Source organism: Peromyscus eremicus, chromosome X (assembly GCF_949786415.1).
Source record: "Peromyscus eremicus chromosome X, PerEre_H2_v1, whole genome shotgun sequence".
NCBI classification, from domain to species: domain Eukaryota; kingdom Metazoa; phylum Chordata; class Mammalia; order Rodentia; family Cricetidae; genus Peromyscus; species Peromyscus eremicus.
In genome coordinates, this window is record NC_081439.1 from 93,471,909 (window position 1) to 93,489,800 (window position 17,892).

Consider the following 17,892-nt stretch of genomic DNA (forward strand, 5'->3'; position numbering starts at 1 on the left):
ATTTATAAGCCATAGCACCATTCATTTTTCATATTACCCTTTTAAATATGGGCTCATTTCTTCACAGCTTTATGCCAGAGTTAAAATGTCAGCTATACATCACTTTCCAAAAGTTCAAAAAAAATTTGGCAGTGGTGACAGGAATTCTAAAGATATTGGTTCTGCTCACATCATTCTTCAAGAGTGTACTGTTCTTTCACCTTCAATGAAAAGGTATCCCGTAACACAAGGGGATTTGGTACTTTTATCATGTGTGAAATCAGATGTATTCTTAATTCTATCAGTTTGTTCTCTCTAAATCTTGCTTTCTACTTCTACTTTTGTGCACCATGTGTCCACTGTCTAGTACATTCTGTTTTCTTTCCATGGCATAGGTTCCAGCAATGTACTTAAATATATATATATATATATATATATATATGGTATATATGTATGCAATATGTACGTGCACGTGTATGTATATGTATAAGAGAGAAAAATTGAAACATGCATCTAAACACAAAAGAAAATTAAAATTAAATCAATGGTAGTAAGGGAGCCATTTATGTTTTTAATCGCACAGCACATTCTTCTCTCCTTTACTCTCCTGGGTAATTTATTCCAGTCCCTTTCAAGTTGACAAAACACATATTAAAAATTAGAAAGTAAAAAAAGAGCACACATGGTGTATTACTGGACTTCAATGTATCGTTGAGAGTGATTTTTCTGTCTATTGTCTCCTTTGAGTGTGTATGTAAATACTTGTATGCATATCATACTTTAATTCACATAACACATAAGGGATTTCAACTGTATTTACAGTTCAAACTTAAATGCCAGTATGTAAATTCAAGCAAGTCAAAAATAATATTTTCAAGGTGAAATCCTCATTTTAATAACTACTTTTTGTAATTATTTTGTAAGAGTGTGAATATATAGAACAATCTCTTGGATGGTGAGCAATAAAGGAAACAGATATAGACAGTGTTGCATTGCATAGTAAAAGATCCCCAGCATCCACAGGAGAATGTGATAGAGATTATTTCAGAGATAAATAACTCTATGGGAAAATGATAAGGAAAGATTGACAGTGAATACACTTGTTCTACTATAACACAGGACACACTTTGGGTTGTGGGAACTAATGAACCTCCAAATACAGACTAGATATTGGAGGCATTTACACACAAACATGAGTTAGCCCTCCTTCTGGAAGGCTGTGACTTGGGAATTTCATTTCCTGGACAAGTGTGTAAAAGGACACAGCTCCCACTTTGAAAATTAGTATTCTTTACTTGTCAGAAAATCGATACCCAATTTTCCTACTAAGCAGATTTTGAAACCTGTGTTTATGGGATTCAACCTTAATTTTCTGATTTGATCTCTAATGGGTTTTCATGTTGACATTAGAAACCTGTTGTGAATCTCTGTCTTGTATGATGACTCCTTCCATCCAGGGACTGCCTCTAGCATTCTCAATTTCAGATTAAGGCTAGTACCATATTCTATTTAAAATTTTTTCATTTTACATACCAACCACTATTCCCCCTCTGCCCCTTTCTGCCATTCCCTTCACCTCCTTCCATTCCACCCCCATCCACTCATCATAGGGGGGAAGGCCTCCCTTGAGTATTCAACAAAGACTGGCATAAATTCAAAGCAATGATCGAGAAATCCTTCTGATTCCAAACCTAACCATTACATTGAAGTTACAGAAGCAACTTGAAAACCACAGTATTGTATTATCATTAGTTATAACAAAGACAGGTTGAGGCTGAGGGCCCATTGTCCTTTGTGTACTAACTTTAACTTTCTCGCACTAGGACCTTTATTTGCTCATAAATACCAAATATACAGAAGTGCAGTTTTTTTCTTGCTACTGCTCTATGGTTCAGTTATGCTGCTACAGTCTCTGTGTGTTTCACAAAACAAACAAATCAAGATTTGGTCCTCTGCCTTGTAATGGCTGAGATTTAGAAAAACAAGCATAAAAATGTCAGTCATAGCATGCCACAACTGTAATTGAACCATCGAATTTATAGCCTTCCATTCCCAGGAGATGGGTCCTAAGACCCAGTCAAATTTAGCTGAATGACTCAAGATTCATTGGTAGTTAGTAGAAGAGATGCTTATCATGGCTGTTCATTTCTCCAGAATTTGTATAAAACAAATAGGCAAAGAAATTAGCAAACTCTCTCCTAGAATATCTGAAATCTGGAAGAATTTCACTTTTATTTTTCAAGAAAGCTGCATCATTTTCTTCATTGTCCTTAACTTCTTTCTGCATCATTACCTTCTTATTTTAAAGTGGTGACACGTCTTATACTTCATGGAGAAAAATGTCCATGAATTCATAGGCATAAGAGTCAATACAAGTTTTCTGAAATTAGGTCTACTATTCTGCTCCTTATAGTCAGGAGTTGGGATCTTTTTCAATATTCTATTCCTTTGTCTCTGAGTTATACAATCTACATCCAGAATGACCCTTAAAACATTTCATTTTCTTAAATAGTGCCTTTTATCTTAGCTAATTGATCTCTGTCTGCACTGGATTGTAGTTTATTCCATCCTTTCTAGGACATTCCTCCTCAGTATATTTTGATAATCAGTAGATGCAGTTCTCCCTTCTGGTTTTGTTATGTATGTACTTATCTAAGCTGCTCTCATTTTAAAAACACCAAAACTATCTTTTAGATTTATCTTTCTCTTTCCCCTGGAATGCATAATTCTAAGAAGGATATTCTACACTTAACATATCCATTTCTTATATCCTTGTGTCTTTTCAGTCATTTCAATTTACTATCTATGTTTCAAACTCCAAAGACAGTGCCTTTGCTGCGGTTTATAAGTTGTTTCTTTATTGCTAAATCTCATGGTTATTTTCTGTATAATATCTGACAGTGGTAACTCTACTTCCTCCCTGAAACTCTACTCCTTTCTTATTTAAGGCCAAAATTTCCTACTATTCTGAATGAGTTTTATTTGGCTCTTATTTGATATTCTCATCCCCTATGTATATCTTAAATGTCACCTTTCCTAATATGTCATGTCTATGGTTTTAGGTTTTCTTATCTTAACTCCTTGCTTTCTTCAAGTAATCTTATGTAATATCTTGGTCCCACCTAATACTTTGAGTGGTTGGCCTCTATATAGTTACTCTCACTATCCAAATTTTGCCCCTGATGTCCAGAATTTGTATCTAGATGCTTATCAGATATGTGAATATAGTAACATTATAAATATATTGAACATATCTCCCAACTCTCCTTCCTAGTAAGTTCTTCTGTTTATGTTCTTTACTTATTGCTCTATCATAATGTTTACTCATTTATCAGAGAAAATTCTTAGATTCATGTCTTATTCTTCTTTAAGTATATTGCCTAGAGTTCTATTGCTTCTACCAATTTAACACAATATCTTTAATACTGCCACTGCCACAGTTCTTCATCCATAATTCATAGGATTTGATCATATATTTTCAATATTTTTTACTAAGTTTTCATTATGTGCCAAGAAATGATCTGAGTTTGGATGATAAACAGAACAATCTTTAATCTCATGAGAAACTTGATTTGTACTGAAAGGTCAAATAAAACATAAATATACACAATTCAAACATTGACAGACTTTATATATAAAAAGGAATGCTCAGTATATAGTTATATATGAGGTAACTATGAGGGTCCTTTATAGAGAAATAGCATCTGAATGGTGATTATAGTAATAAAGAGACATCCAAGTGAATGGATGTAAAGGAAGAACTTTAAATATAACAGAGTGCCATTGAGCCTAGTGAGTCCACAAAGAGTAAAGGTTTGCCGTAACAGAAACTTCATTGTAAAACTAAGTGAAAGTGGATGAAGTTAAAAGGGAGATGTGACTGTAACTGACGTCCTGAGCTAGGTAATAGACTCTGGATTCACACAATCAAGTGTGGCCACTCTCGCCAATGAAATTAAATAAATGTAATGGTGAAAAAATGGCAGAAAAGGATCTTAATCAGGGTGTTAAGATAGAAATTGAGCATTTTGATGGATTTTCAAATTATTGTCATGAGTGTTAGGTATAGGTGGAGGAAGAATTGAAGGAGAAAGGCTTTACATGTTGGGAGATATACACAATTAAGCAGTACAGGTGAAATTGAGATGAGGCTGATCCCCACCTCAATTCTGCACTGGAGAAGTCCTTATCACATTAGGGGTCTATCCTGTTTCCATGACATTTTTTTTTTCCCTGTTCAAGTGCGATACACTGATAAGGAGATCTGTCTGTGAGGCTCTGTTTTTTTCCAGGCATTCAAGGTGACTTCAGGCTTAAAAGACAATGACTATAGACCTTTAGGTGTCTTTCGACAAGTATAGAACAAGGTCTTGTAAAACCTAGCAGTACGACGCCTCATTTAGTTTTATATTTCTACCTTCAGGATTGAAGGCAGATGAGATTCATTAGCTATCTGTTTTTGGACAGATTCTCCTTGAATGATTAACACATCTACATGCAGTGCTGAACAGGGGTCATCCCAAAAAACTTAAGAAAAAAGAACGGAAGCAAAATAGAGGCAGTGATGTCAGGTTTTTCTCCTGCTTGCTGTACTTTAGGGGCTCAAGAATCCAAGCATTTTAGCAAAAGCAGGTACTAAGGACATGTTATAAGATCATGTGAGTCTTTTAAGGATATGTTACTGAGTTTGAATTTCTAGTCTAGATTTAGGGGGAATGGAAATGAATGGAGGACTCTGATTTTATCTACATTTAATCTTCTCTGTAGAATACAGGGGACAAATAAGCAAAGGCAGACAGAGGGAAATCAGAGCAAGAGTCAATGGATGGAGTTGCTGTCCTAGTGAGAGACAATCAGAGAGAGAATGATGACCAGTAGTTAGATTTCAGATATCTTTTAGCATTACTGCTGACAAGACTTACTGATGGATTAGCTGAAGAAAAAGAAGTGGAATAAAAAATGTAGCTTAGTAACTGACCTTTTGCCTTTTAATTTTGGCATCCTATCCTTAAGCTCATTCTCTCCCACAACACAAGTGTGGCTTTCTAAAAGCATATTCTGAGAGTCCATGGATGTTACACAACACTCGGCAAAGTACATACAAGAAATTACCTGGCACAAAAGTGCTATTAATAACAAAGTGTACCAATGCTCTGTTTGTCAAGCCTAAGTGATACCGCCTCTGAAAAACCTTTCCTAGTTTGATAATAGGATAATGATAAACATTAATGGAACAATTCGTGTGTTTCCTGCAGTGTGAAGGTCCATGCATGCATTTGTGAGATGAAAACTGTTTTTTTTTCCTCCATTTCACACTCAAAGAAACTGAGACTAGAGTAATGAATAATTTCCCTACAGATTCAATGTTAAGAAAGGTGGACAGCTGTAATTTCAATATAGATGATTTGATTGGAGGTCTTAATAACTATGGAGCCACTTCACTCTGGAGGCAGAAACAGAAGGACAGTGCTTTGATTTTAGATTTAATTAAATTGCATTATAGCTGTTAATTTGACTGTCCACTCAACAATGAATTCTTTGAAGGTGTACCCTTATATCTTTACATCCATACTAAATAGAGATGTGTTATACATACTATAGTCTTTCAGCCAGTACTCACTGAATATATATTTACATTCTAGAGAGTTATATACAGCTAATTATTTCCCCAGAGAAGTAGCTTGGATTTAGTTAAATTCACATATTCATCTAACAAGTTTTACAGATGTGAATTGGTCTCTAAGGGAGTTAGCAATCGGCAAAAAATTACACTTGCAATCACTGTACTGAGATTCAGTTGATGGCAGGGTGGTGGGAAGGACAAAAGCAATTGTTTTGCATTGTTTAACTTTTAAGTGTTATTGCAGGGAGCTGGTAGCTGTCTACTTTACTGAAATTTGGAAGCCTCCTACGTCCCGATTCTCTGAAAATGATCTGAGCTCTTGTCTCTAGTGTAGAGCTCACTTAAGAAAATTAATGGAAGAGAAAATAAGATTAATTCCTGTTTTCAAAAGAATCATTTTTGACTTTGCAAAGTTAGATGACTATAGCACTGAACACAAATACAAAATATTAAATGAGTTCATACTTTCATTTTAGAACTAAAATTTACGAATGCTACATTTTGCTAGTCCTTGTATAATCTTGACTTGGTGTGGGTCACAGATCCTTGGGTGGGTTTGCTTGTTCATTTTTTTTTTAAAAAAATAAGGTAGTAAAGCTCTTTCTAGATCATTCTGTGCTTCCAGAGCTTGGGGAAAACTGAAGTTCAGATATTTTACCCCTGAGTTTGGCCATTCCAGCCAACTTTAAGGATTTAGATAACCAGGTTCCCTTACTAAGTAAAGCTGTGGATCTACAGAAGGAATGCCCATTATTCTTTCTAATGGAGCTCTCTCGAATAGCCAGTAACAGTTAATGAAAGCTAGGGATTTCTATATAAGAGAATACCTTAGAGAAAAGAAGAGACCAGATCTAGGACACATAAACAAACTGTAGGGAGTGGCAGGCAATCAGGAATAAAATCCCAGGGTTACAATAAGCAGTCAATAAAGAAAAGGGTACATCTGGTGATTGAGAAAATTAGGAACAGCTGGCAAGGAACAAAGCAAGAAAGACATTGTTCCTAGGACAATTGGCAAAAGAAAGGAAATAAAGAAAAGAGAGCAAGAGAAACAGTCTTCCCCAGGTCAGAGCACACCAATTGGTTATCTAACACTAAATGATCAGCCTGAAAATACACATACAAAGAAAATTATATGTACTGTGCAAGTTATATTTAGGAATTTATATGTATAAATTTATTGTATGTATTTATATATAAACAATAAAATGAGGGTCATAAACGTTAAAGAGAACTAGGAGGGATAATATGGGAGTTATTGGAGGATGAAAGGGAAGGGGAAAATGATATAATTATATATTACAATTATCAAAATAAAAGAAATATTTGAAATAAAAAAATGAAGGAGCAAATGATAAAGGAAAACAGAAAAGAAAAGAGGAATCCAAGTATTAAAATACTGACATTAAGAGTAAGACAACAGAATATGTATGCAAATTGAGAGTGGATCACTGAGTAGAATGACTTGATCCTGAATTCTTGAATTACAATTGATTTATCCTTACTAGAACCAAGAGAAGAAATGTTTTAATTTTCCGGGCTATAAAACTGAAGGAAATTTAGTGACAGAAAGCTCACCATATCGTTTTATATCCTCCTCCTTTTGATATGAAAATGAGGTCCATGAGCATTTCTCTGAGGGCAGGAAAATCTAGTGGTTTCCAGATAGAAAGAATTTCTTTAATCCAGTGCTCTGCCTTCCTGTTGTTATCCCCCATGCATTTTCCCTCTATGTAGAACTCCAGATGTCCTGTCACTTGTCTGGTCCCAATGTTTCTCAATGTTTATCTTCTCTAAAATAAATGAAGATATTTTAGGCTCCTCTTGTCTACATAGGATGATCGTTGGCATTTATGTTCTTGCTTTCTTCCATATCCAGATCCAATATCAAATACCCCATAACTGAATCTAACAGATGTTCAGTATCAACCTAGCCATCCTTCTCACCTCTGCTTTCTGATTGTCTCTCAGCACCTTCTTGTTATAGCTATTAGCAATGCTCCCACTGGGCCCTCTGGTGGCAACGATTGAATATGGAATTTGTTGAAGATGTGGCTCATTTAAATTACCCTGGTATTTTGGCATGACTTAAAAGGCAATGGAATACAAACCAAAGTAGAAGGTACAATTATTGAATACTTGTTAGTCTACTGATCACTCTAATGTAGCTTCCCTACTGGTATGAGAATGTAAAATACACTATTTTGTCTTTGTTAAAACTATATGAAATGATCAAGGATTAAATAATAGCCATCACAGTGATCCAAATACCTGGGATAACTAGAAAAAGAACAATGATTGAAAAAGGAAGAAATTTTGAATGACAATATGTTTGCTAAAACAAATTTTAACTTATTGGTATGCCTCTAAAATAAATCTAAAGGATTCCCCACATTTTCTAAATGTGGTAATCAGCAGTGATCACTGATACAAGAAGATAACTAACTTAGTGGCCCTTTGTACACTTCAATATTTAATAAACTACTATTAAGAATGCTAATTAGAAAAGTATATTCAATTAAATCAACATGTACTTATAGTAATTATCTCAATGGGGAGCTTTAAAACCATCATTGGGATCATTGAAGATGTAATGATCAATAACAGCCAGAGTGTGCCAAAAGAGAGAGGTTTGTGGGAGAGATGATAAGTTGGCTTTTAAAGAGTTGAGTTACATTTTCATGAGTGGATCAAGCAGAAAGAATTTAGGGTTGACAGAACACCATAAATAAAGCCTTTGGAAGAATGAAAATTCACAGTGAAACAATTGACTCTGCTAGATCTATACAATGTGTGAAGGAGATCATATGCTTAGGAATAAAGGTTAGCTACAGATCACAAAGGTCCTGAAATATTCACAAATAATGTGAAAACGTATGGAGAATCACACTGATTTTTTTAAAGTACTGTGATGATATTGTGTTCTCCAATATATTGTGCATCCTAATAAACTTATCTGGGGTCAGAGAACAAAACAGCCACTAGATATAGAGGCCAGAAAATGGTGGCACTCACACCTTTAATCTTAGCATTCCAAAGGCAGAGATCCGTCTGGATTTCTGTGAGTTCAAGGCCACACTGGAAACAGCCAGGCATGGTGACTCACGTCTTTAATCCCAGAAAGTGATGGCAGAAAGCAGAAAGGTATTTAAGGAGTGAGGACCGGGAACTAGAGTGGGTTAAGCTTTCAGGCTTTGGAGAAGCAGTTCAGCTGAGATCCATTTGGATGAGGACTCAGAGGCTTGCAGTCTGAGGAAACAGGATCAGCCGAGGAATTGCCAAAGTGAGGTGGCTGTGGCTTGTTCTGTTTCTCTGATCTTCCAGCATTCACCCCAATACCAGGCTCTGGGTTTGTTTTTATTAATAAGACCTGTTAAGATTCCTGTTACAAAGTACTGATATGTCTTTGATCTTATTGCAGAATGTCTTGCTTACCTTGTCATGGAAGAAAAGAATACAGTTGAAGATGTAAATATCATCCAAATTCTTGTAATTTAAGTAAAAAAAATCTACCTACAACAAATACGCAGTAAATTCAAGTTGAGCCTGCCTATTATGTTGTCCTTGCCCTTTTGATGGGATGTCTTTCCTTTACCTCCTTCTCAGAATGATATCTGAATGCTCAGGAGAGTGCATGTTTCTGTAACTTCAGGAAAAGCCTCAGTTCCACATGCAGTCTCCTGGGTTCTCATTAGCCTCTAACAAAATACTCCTTATCTTGCCTGGTCATTAGTTAACCCTTAAAAAAGTATTATTTGCCAGTGTTGTTGCCAGTCATGAAGTGTTGACACTATAACCCCTCCTTATTGAGTCACTACTCTACCTCCTCAGAGTACCCTGTAATGCAGTCTCTCTTATGTCACAAGTGGGATGAGTTTTTCTTAACTTGTGAGCCGTATCTCTGGACTCAGAATGAGTTTTCCTATCTGGGAAGTTTCACATGCTTTTCTCATTCCTCTGACTGAGAAGCAGAACATCAGTGCAGTGTCTTCTCATAAAGTAAAGCTTCTTACCTGAATCTTATACTTTGTAAATATCTCTCTTATATTCTTATTCAAAATTTTATTTCCCCTCCAGTCCTGGGAAAGCTATTTTGTGTCTTTTCTATTTTGCAGCTTGTGACAAAATATGGAATTCATAATTCTGTCGCATTACTCTTGATATTTGAAGAGAATCATTTGAATTATTAAAGTGCACATACGCATACATAGAAAAAATTCACGATCAATTCCTTTTAAACACAACTTTTTCTCTACTACTGGATTTCTTCCTGTGGATTTCGATGTACAAACAAAAAATTTAATTTTTCCCAAGTTAATGATACAATCGTTCATTGTCTTCATTACTGTTTCCTTAAAGTTATGATAATGCAGATCATGGAAAAAGTGGCACCAGTGATACCAGAAAGTGAAATACATCACACACACACACACATACACACACACACACACACACACACACACACACACACACACACACAGATACACAAAAGTATTTATTGTGATGAATTATAAGGTGGCAAGTAGGCAGTGTCAGGAGAGTGATTCGTGTGGGAATGGGAAAAAAGTGAAGATGTTTAAAATACTTGTGATATAGAAATAGCATGCCCTAATGACTCTATATGGAGTGTAAGAGAGATAATAACTATCCATGTATGACTTTCTAACTAAAAGTAGTGTTGTAGATAACAACTGTGTATTATAACTAACAAAACCCTTTACTTAAAGCAAGGAGTAAAGACAGATATCAGACTTGGCTTGGAGATAAAGTCAGTAATATTTATTGATTCTCAAAGGAGCAATGGAAATGTGACTCTCAGACTATTTTACTATTTTAATAAACTGATATTACCAAGAAACAAATTTGAGTAAACGGTAAAAGTAGAGAAAAATTACGCTGAATTGAACATGTTGGAATTTACTGATGCATTTTTATTGAGAAAGGCAGTCATGAGAGTAGCCTAAGTTGTGTTTTCCTTGGTAACCTCAATACATGCAAAGCTTGCAGTGATTTTACATTCTGAAACTACTGCTCCTAGTTATTTGCTCAACACTTACAGGCTGGCCAGTCTTTTAAAAGTAAAGTTAATGTACCACATTTTCTTTATCCATTCTTTGGTTGAAGGGCATCTAGGTCATTTCCAGGTTCTGGCTATTACAAATAATGCTGCTATGAACATAGTTGAGCAAATGTCCTTGTGGTGTGGTTGAACATCTTTTGGGTATATGCCCAGGAGTGGTATAGCTGGGACATAAGGTAGGCTGATTCCCAGTTTTCTGAGATATTGCCATACTGATTTCCAGAGTGGCTCTATAAGATTGCATTCCCACCCGCAGTGGAGAAGTGTTCCCCTTTCTCCACATCCTCTCCAACATAAGTTGTCATCTGTTTTTGATGACATTAGCCATTCTGACAGGTGTAAGGTGGTATCTCCGAGTCGTTTTGATTTGCATTTCCCTGATGGCTAAAGATGTTGAACATTTTTTTAAATGTATTTGGGCCATTTGAGATTCTTCTGTTGAGAATTCTCTGTTTTGCTCTGTAGCCCTAAAAGAATGGACAAAGAAAATGTGGTACATTTACACAATGGAGTAATTTGCATCGATAAAAAACAATGTTGTCATAAAGTTTGTAGGCAAATAGATAGAACTAGAAAAGAATCATCCTGAGTGAGGTAATTCACACCCAGAAAGACAAACACAGTATGTACTCACTCATAAGTGAATATTAGATGCAAAGCAAAGGATAACCAGGCTATAATCCACAAACCCAGAGAAGTTAGGTAAATAGGAGGACACTAAGAGGGACACACATGGATTTCCCCAGGAAGAGGAAAGGGCTGATGTCTCCTGGGTAAACTGAGATGGTGGAATAGAGGGGAGGAGATGGCTGGTGGGACTATGAGGGCTCAAGATGGCGAGTTGGGGGAAAGATGGGGAGAGAGAGTAATGAAAAAGATATCTTTTTTTTTTTTTTTTGGTTTTTCGAGACAAGGTTTCTCTGTGTAGGTTTGTGCCTTTCCTGGAACTCACTCTGTAGACCAGGCTGGCCTAGAACTCACAGAGATCCTCTTGCCTCTGCCTCCCAAGTTCTGGGATTAAAGGCATGTGCCACCACTGCCTGGGGAAAGAGATATCTTGACAGAGTGTACCATTAACAAGATGGGGAGAAATCTGCAGCTACGGAAAACCCCAGGAACTCACAAGATTGTGTCTAGTTAAGACTCATAGCAATGGTGGAGAGGGTGCTTGAACTAGCCTTCCCCTGCACTCAGATTGGTGTCTACCCTAGTTGTCATCATAAAACATACATCCAGTGAATGATGGAAGCAGATGCGAGACCCACAGCCAAGCACTTGGCCAAGATCCTGGAATTCAGTTGAAGAGAGGGAGGAAGGATGATAAAAGCAAGGGGGGAGGGTCAGAATCATGATGGGAAAAACCACAGAGACAGCTGACCCAAGCTAGTGGGAGCTCATGGATTCTGGACTGACAGCTGGGAAGCCTACATGGGACCAAACCAGGCCCTCTGTGGGTGAAAGCTGCATGGCTTGATGTGTTTGTGGGTGCCCTGGCAACGGGACCAGGACTTACCCTGAGTACATGACTTTTTAAAGCCCATGCCCTATGGTGCGATTGCCTTACTCAGCCTTGATGCAGCAAGGACGGGCTAGGTCCTGCCCCAATTTGGTATGCCAACCTGCGCTGACTAACCAAGGGAGGCCTTACTCTCTATGAGGAGGGGAAGTGGATGGGCTGCGGGTAGGTGGGGGAGCAGGAGAAGGGGAGGAAGGGCAACACGGGTTTGTATGTAAAATGAAAGTATTTTTATATAAAAATATAAAGTTAATGATCAATAGTTGTCATCTATCATAATGACACCGAAAGAACCAGTCCCATTTAGAAACATTGCTGAAATCTTCTAGGTCCAGACTCTCAGTGGGAAAATATTTCCCCATATCAATTTATTTTATGGCTTGCTTCAGTGATATGTGACATCTCTCAAATAATAAAAATGAATTATTCCCTTTGAGAAGAATAGTGTTTGGCTTTCCCAAAACCTTGTGGTATAATAGATATAGAAGTGGAGTGATACAGTTCTGATACAGCTTTACTCATGGTGGAAATGTGTTTTTATAGCCATTTAATGGCTATGTGTGTGGTTGAGGATAGTTATGAAAAGAGGGAAGCATGTGTGTATTAAAAGATTTGACATGTTATCACTTCCTGGACTTTCTATGTTTAGTATGTTAAGCTTATGAACTGGTTTATAGATACTTCACTATGTGTTACATGTTGGAATATATAGATTTACACATAATAATTTCTGGTGAATGTAATAAAATACCCTAAACAATCAGCATTTATTTCTCACAGTCCTTGGAGACTAGGAAGAGTAAAAGAGGACTGGTAAATACTTCTTAGCTTGTAGATGACTACTTCTGTGTTCACATATATTTAACTATAAAGAAGAAGACAAATTCTCATTATGAGAGCTCATATAATCACCTTCCAAAGTCAGCCTTTTTTAATATCATTCGCTTCTTGGTTATATATCAACTTGTAACTTTGGAGAGAAAATATGCAACTCAGGTAACAGTATGTGTATTAACTCATTTATTCTCAGGTTTGTAAGATTCGCTCATTTGCCAAGGTCACAAGCTTGTAATAGAAATTCAGCTTTTGAATGTAAACCTACTTTGCTTTGAAGGTTATACTCAAGTAATATTCTTGCTCATTCTTTCTACCTGGTTGATCAATCTAATCACTTGAAAAATCTTGAAAATAAATATTCCCAAATATATCAAGTGTCAGAACCAATGCATTCTACGGAGGAGGAAAGGGAGACCCACCATATATCACAACACTATACACCATGCTCACTACTATCCCACAGCGCAATGGAGTGACACCAAAGGCAGAAACCAATAATGTTCTGTGAGAACGGTGAAAGTGAAGTTAAAAGATTAATAATGTTCTTAGAACATTGTTTTTCTTGTGTACAAAGGAGTCTTATCTAGATTTCAATGGTACAGGGTTCCCTTTTCTACCATTTGTTGTTATAAAAGCTGATCAAACAGTACTTGTATATGTACTTCAAGAGCAAAATCAAATCATTAAGACAATTGATCCTAATGCTTTCATATTGTTAAGATGATGCACTCAGTCAGGTATCAAAAGGAATTTTGAGTGTTCATGCTAAAATCTCAGAGGGCAGTAACCTGCTAATGTGGGATAGTTTCCACATCTTCTTTAGCTGCCTCTAACTTCTACAAGTTATTCTATTTCTTGCTCATGCATAGCATTTTCTCTTTCTGTCAAATTCTTCTTGAACTTATTCTGTGAAATAAAGACACAATTTTATAATCCAAAGTTAATAACATTATCTTAGCAATATTGAAAACTGATACTTACTGCAGACCATCATCCCCTTTGAATTTTTGTTGCTTTCTGCAAAATATCCTCAGTAATTGTCCTCTCCATTGTGCTATATCGGGACTGGCTGACTTTACTGCATCAAGCTATGTGTAACTATTATTAATACATTATTTAGCTATTACTAATTAGTATTATATATAACTGGATGCTCTCTGTCTCTCTCTGTCTGTCTCTGGTCCATCTGTCTGCCTCTCTCTCACTTTCTCTCTCTTTCACACACACAAATGCTGTGTTTATGGTACATATATTTTTAAGTGGACAAATTAAATTATCTGCCCCCCCCACACCCAGTAGTACAAGCCTGGAAAAACCATCACTTTGAGGGAGGGAGTGACAAGCATATTAGAAATTAAAGGTCATATTTGTCCTTAAAGATGTTGAAGGTCATTCTGAGCTACATGAGATCCTGTTTCACAAAAAAATAAGAAAAATAATTTCTTCATTTTCAAAAAATGTTATGTATTTGTTTATCTATAAAAAAGGGCAATAGTTTCAGGAGGGATAGTCAGGTAAAAGTTTCCTGCTATATTGTTCTGGACACCATTCTAAAGAGTCATTCACTCAATATGTTCTTATTGTTACTGTTATGTATATGGCAGTATATGGGGAAAGTCAAATTAACCATATGTAGTCACAATCCTTCCATTCTGTAATTACATTTCCTTTTTTATTAGTTAAGATTGTGTCCAGGAGTCTTCATCTTCAGCTAATTCAGAGAAAAGGTTCACTTGCATATTGAATAAAGTATAAGCACGTAAACAGGGAGAAAGTCATTTTCAACCAGAATTTTATGGTATACAGCCTTAGTTGATATAGACTTTCAAAGATGGAATGTGAACATGAGAAATTTTTGGGACATAAAACATAAGGGAAAAATAAATTGACACTTTACTTAGCCTTAATTTCCAGGGGGGAAAATGTCAAATTTTTGTGCACATACTCTCAAATTTACCCTAGTTTTGACTGTTTCTTTAAAAATAAGCAGATTCTGTATAAAACTGCATGTAAATATTATTGATTAGTTTAATTTCCCATCTTAGGGAGCGAGATGTTTGCTTTGACAGCAATGACCTTTGGATTGAGTTATGATTCATTTAGAGATGATAAGGAAACTGGAGAATAGAACACAGCATATCAACCAGCATCTTTTAAGACACATTACTGTTTTATCTCTGCATGAGTCACTGTGGCAAATGACAAAGAAAACAATAGAGTTGAAATATTACTGAAGGAATTGACTCCAAAAGTAACAGTTTTTCATCTTATATAAAACACCTTAAAGCAAACTTCATGACCTTCCTCAAGTATCTGGTTAGGAGAACACATAACACAAAAAATCCTGATAAACAGTCATTTTTGATAATCATGTCCTTAAAGAGAAGAAACAAAGACTTGTGTTATAGAAATTACTTAAAATTGAGAAATGCTATAGGGTAGCCCATACCTGACTTTCTAAGATTTGGGGGTGTCAGACAAGGTTTTTCCCCCATAACTTCTAGTAATTATATTTTAAAAAGTATGATTTCTAACAATGTTAATGAAGATGATTCATATTTGTTTTTCATTTACCATATGTTTAGGCCCTAAACAAATTCTTACTGTCTTATGCATTGTTATTTTCAACATCCAAGTAAACGGTTTTAACTTTGATTTTGTAGTTGAGAAAAAAATGTCTATTTAGAGAATTTGGTGTAAGTTAACAAAATAAAACACATAACAAATAACAACGCCAAGATAAGATTTGAATCTTTGGTTTGTTAGCTTGAGACACCGGCTGTGAGGTACTGAGGCATATTATCTTTTTTATAACATGCCAATGTAAATGGCTCTAAAATTTCATTCTCTGCTTTTAGTTTTCTATATTTTAAGTAATTGTCTCATGACTTTTCTAGGAATAAGGGGTTTAACAAAAAGCTTTTCATGTATTTATAGTACTGTCTGGTCTTTGAGATGCGCAGTACTTCACCTAGTAGTTCTTTATGATGACTGCATATAGCTTGGAGCTGTAAATATGGCTCGGTGTTTAGGAACACTTGCCCCTCTTTCAGAGGACCGCAGTTTGATTTCCAGCACCACATGGTGGCTCACATGCGTAAATCAGGTTCCCAAGGATCCGATGCCCTCTCTTAACTTCTGTGGACATGTACGTGGTATACAGATATATGCATACAATGCATACAAAACATTCATACACATAACATAAAATAAATTTAAAAAGAAAGGAAAACATGAAGTCTTCGAACTTTAAAATAAATATCTACATCACCTACCAAGAGAAACCTCTAAAGTTATAGTAGAAGGCATCAAGACCAGAATTTGATCCTCAGCTCCAAAGTACAAGAATATTGTTTCCTTATCCTTGATATAGAGTTAAGACAGCTGGCAGTTCCTTTCTTTGATCTTTATCTTGAAATCAGTGTGTTCTTTGAGTAGAGCAACCCAATATTAGGTGATTAACCATTTCAGATGATATCTTTCTGGATCTCACATTTTCCAATGTTTCTGTATTTTTGGACATTTATCAATAAATAAAAGTTTTAGACAGCAAAGCTTGCAAATGGCAAGTTGTCACTTAAGAGATGTTGGTAAGGGTGCTGGTTTCTGACTCTAGTGTATATTCTATGTGAAACTGAAACTGCTACCTAAGAGCAAGATGTGTTTCCCCGAAGACCTCATGAAGTCTATATAGCTACTTGAGTCACATGTTCAATTAGATACACATGATAATACTTGGAGTACTTAGCCTTCATAAGTGAAGTAGATAAAAATCAATACTTCAATGAAGAATGAAGTAAAGTGTTACATGAGTAGACAGTTTTCTCTGTCAAGGAGAAATACTAGTGGTAATTATTCTGTTGTTATTTAGTCGTTGGTATATATACTGAGATGACACAAACAAGACACTTGAGATAAAATTTCTGAACCCTTCATTGTTACAAGTAGGATAGAATGGTCTGAAGCACATTTCATAATAATTAGCTAATTTTACTTGACCAAGAATGTATTATAGGTTGTAGACAGTTAAGCTGTAGAAAGCACCTGACTATGGATGGTGACTAGAACAATAGAAATATGTGAAATTGGTTTGGAAAATGTTTAGAGGAAATGGGAAATGCAAAATTAAGCATAACAGATGTGTGGAGGTATCTTTTAAATGATGAGCAGAAGAAAATATTCTGAAGAGACTGGACAGGATATATCATGGCAGGTGTGACAGAAAAATGGAACACTGTGATGCTATAGATATCAAGAGAAGAATTTCAAAATGCCGAGAGAAATCAGACAGCTGTAAGGTAGAATTGCAGGATTGTATGTCACATTGCATTGGTTCAAACAGTCAAAAAGGTGAGAAAATACACATAATATAAGAGGAGTAATATTTCTAAAGGTAGGTATTAGAATTGGAAGATGATTTTAATAATGATAAATAATGTGGAAACTGGAACAGGAGCTGTTCAGGACTCTGAGAATAAAGTAATTAGCAAAACAGACTGAGTCCTGGGAAAGACAATCTTACTTGGGTATAAAATACAAAAAGGCTGGCTGAGTGCTGTTACTCCAGAAGAGCATATTTTGGTTCCTAGCACCTACATCAGGACACTCTCTTCTGGCCTCCTGTAGGCACGTGCTTCCAAAATGGACAGACACATATGAACACAGAACAAAAGTGAAATAATCTTAACAACGATAGTTTAGGAACTAAATCATTACATTCAATACAAATCAAAGGTAAAGAATAGACCTAGAAGAAGTGTCTAATAATGTGGCATTTTAATATCCAATTTTAAAAATGAGAAGGCTCTGCTGGAATATGGAGGTGGTGGATAGAGGAGGATGAAAGGAGATAAATCA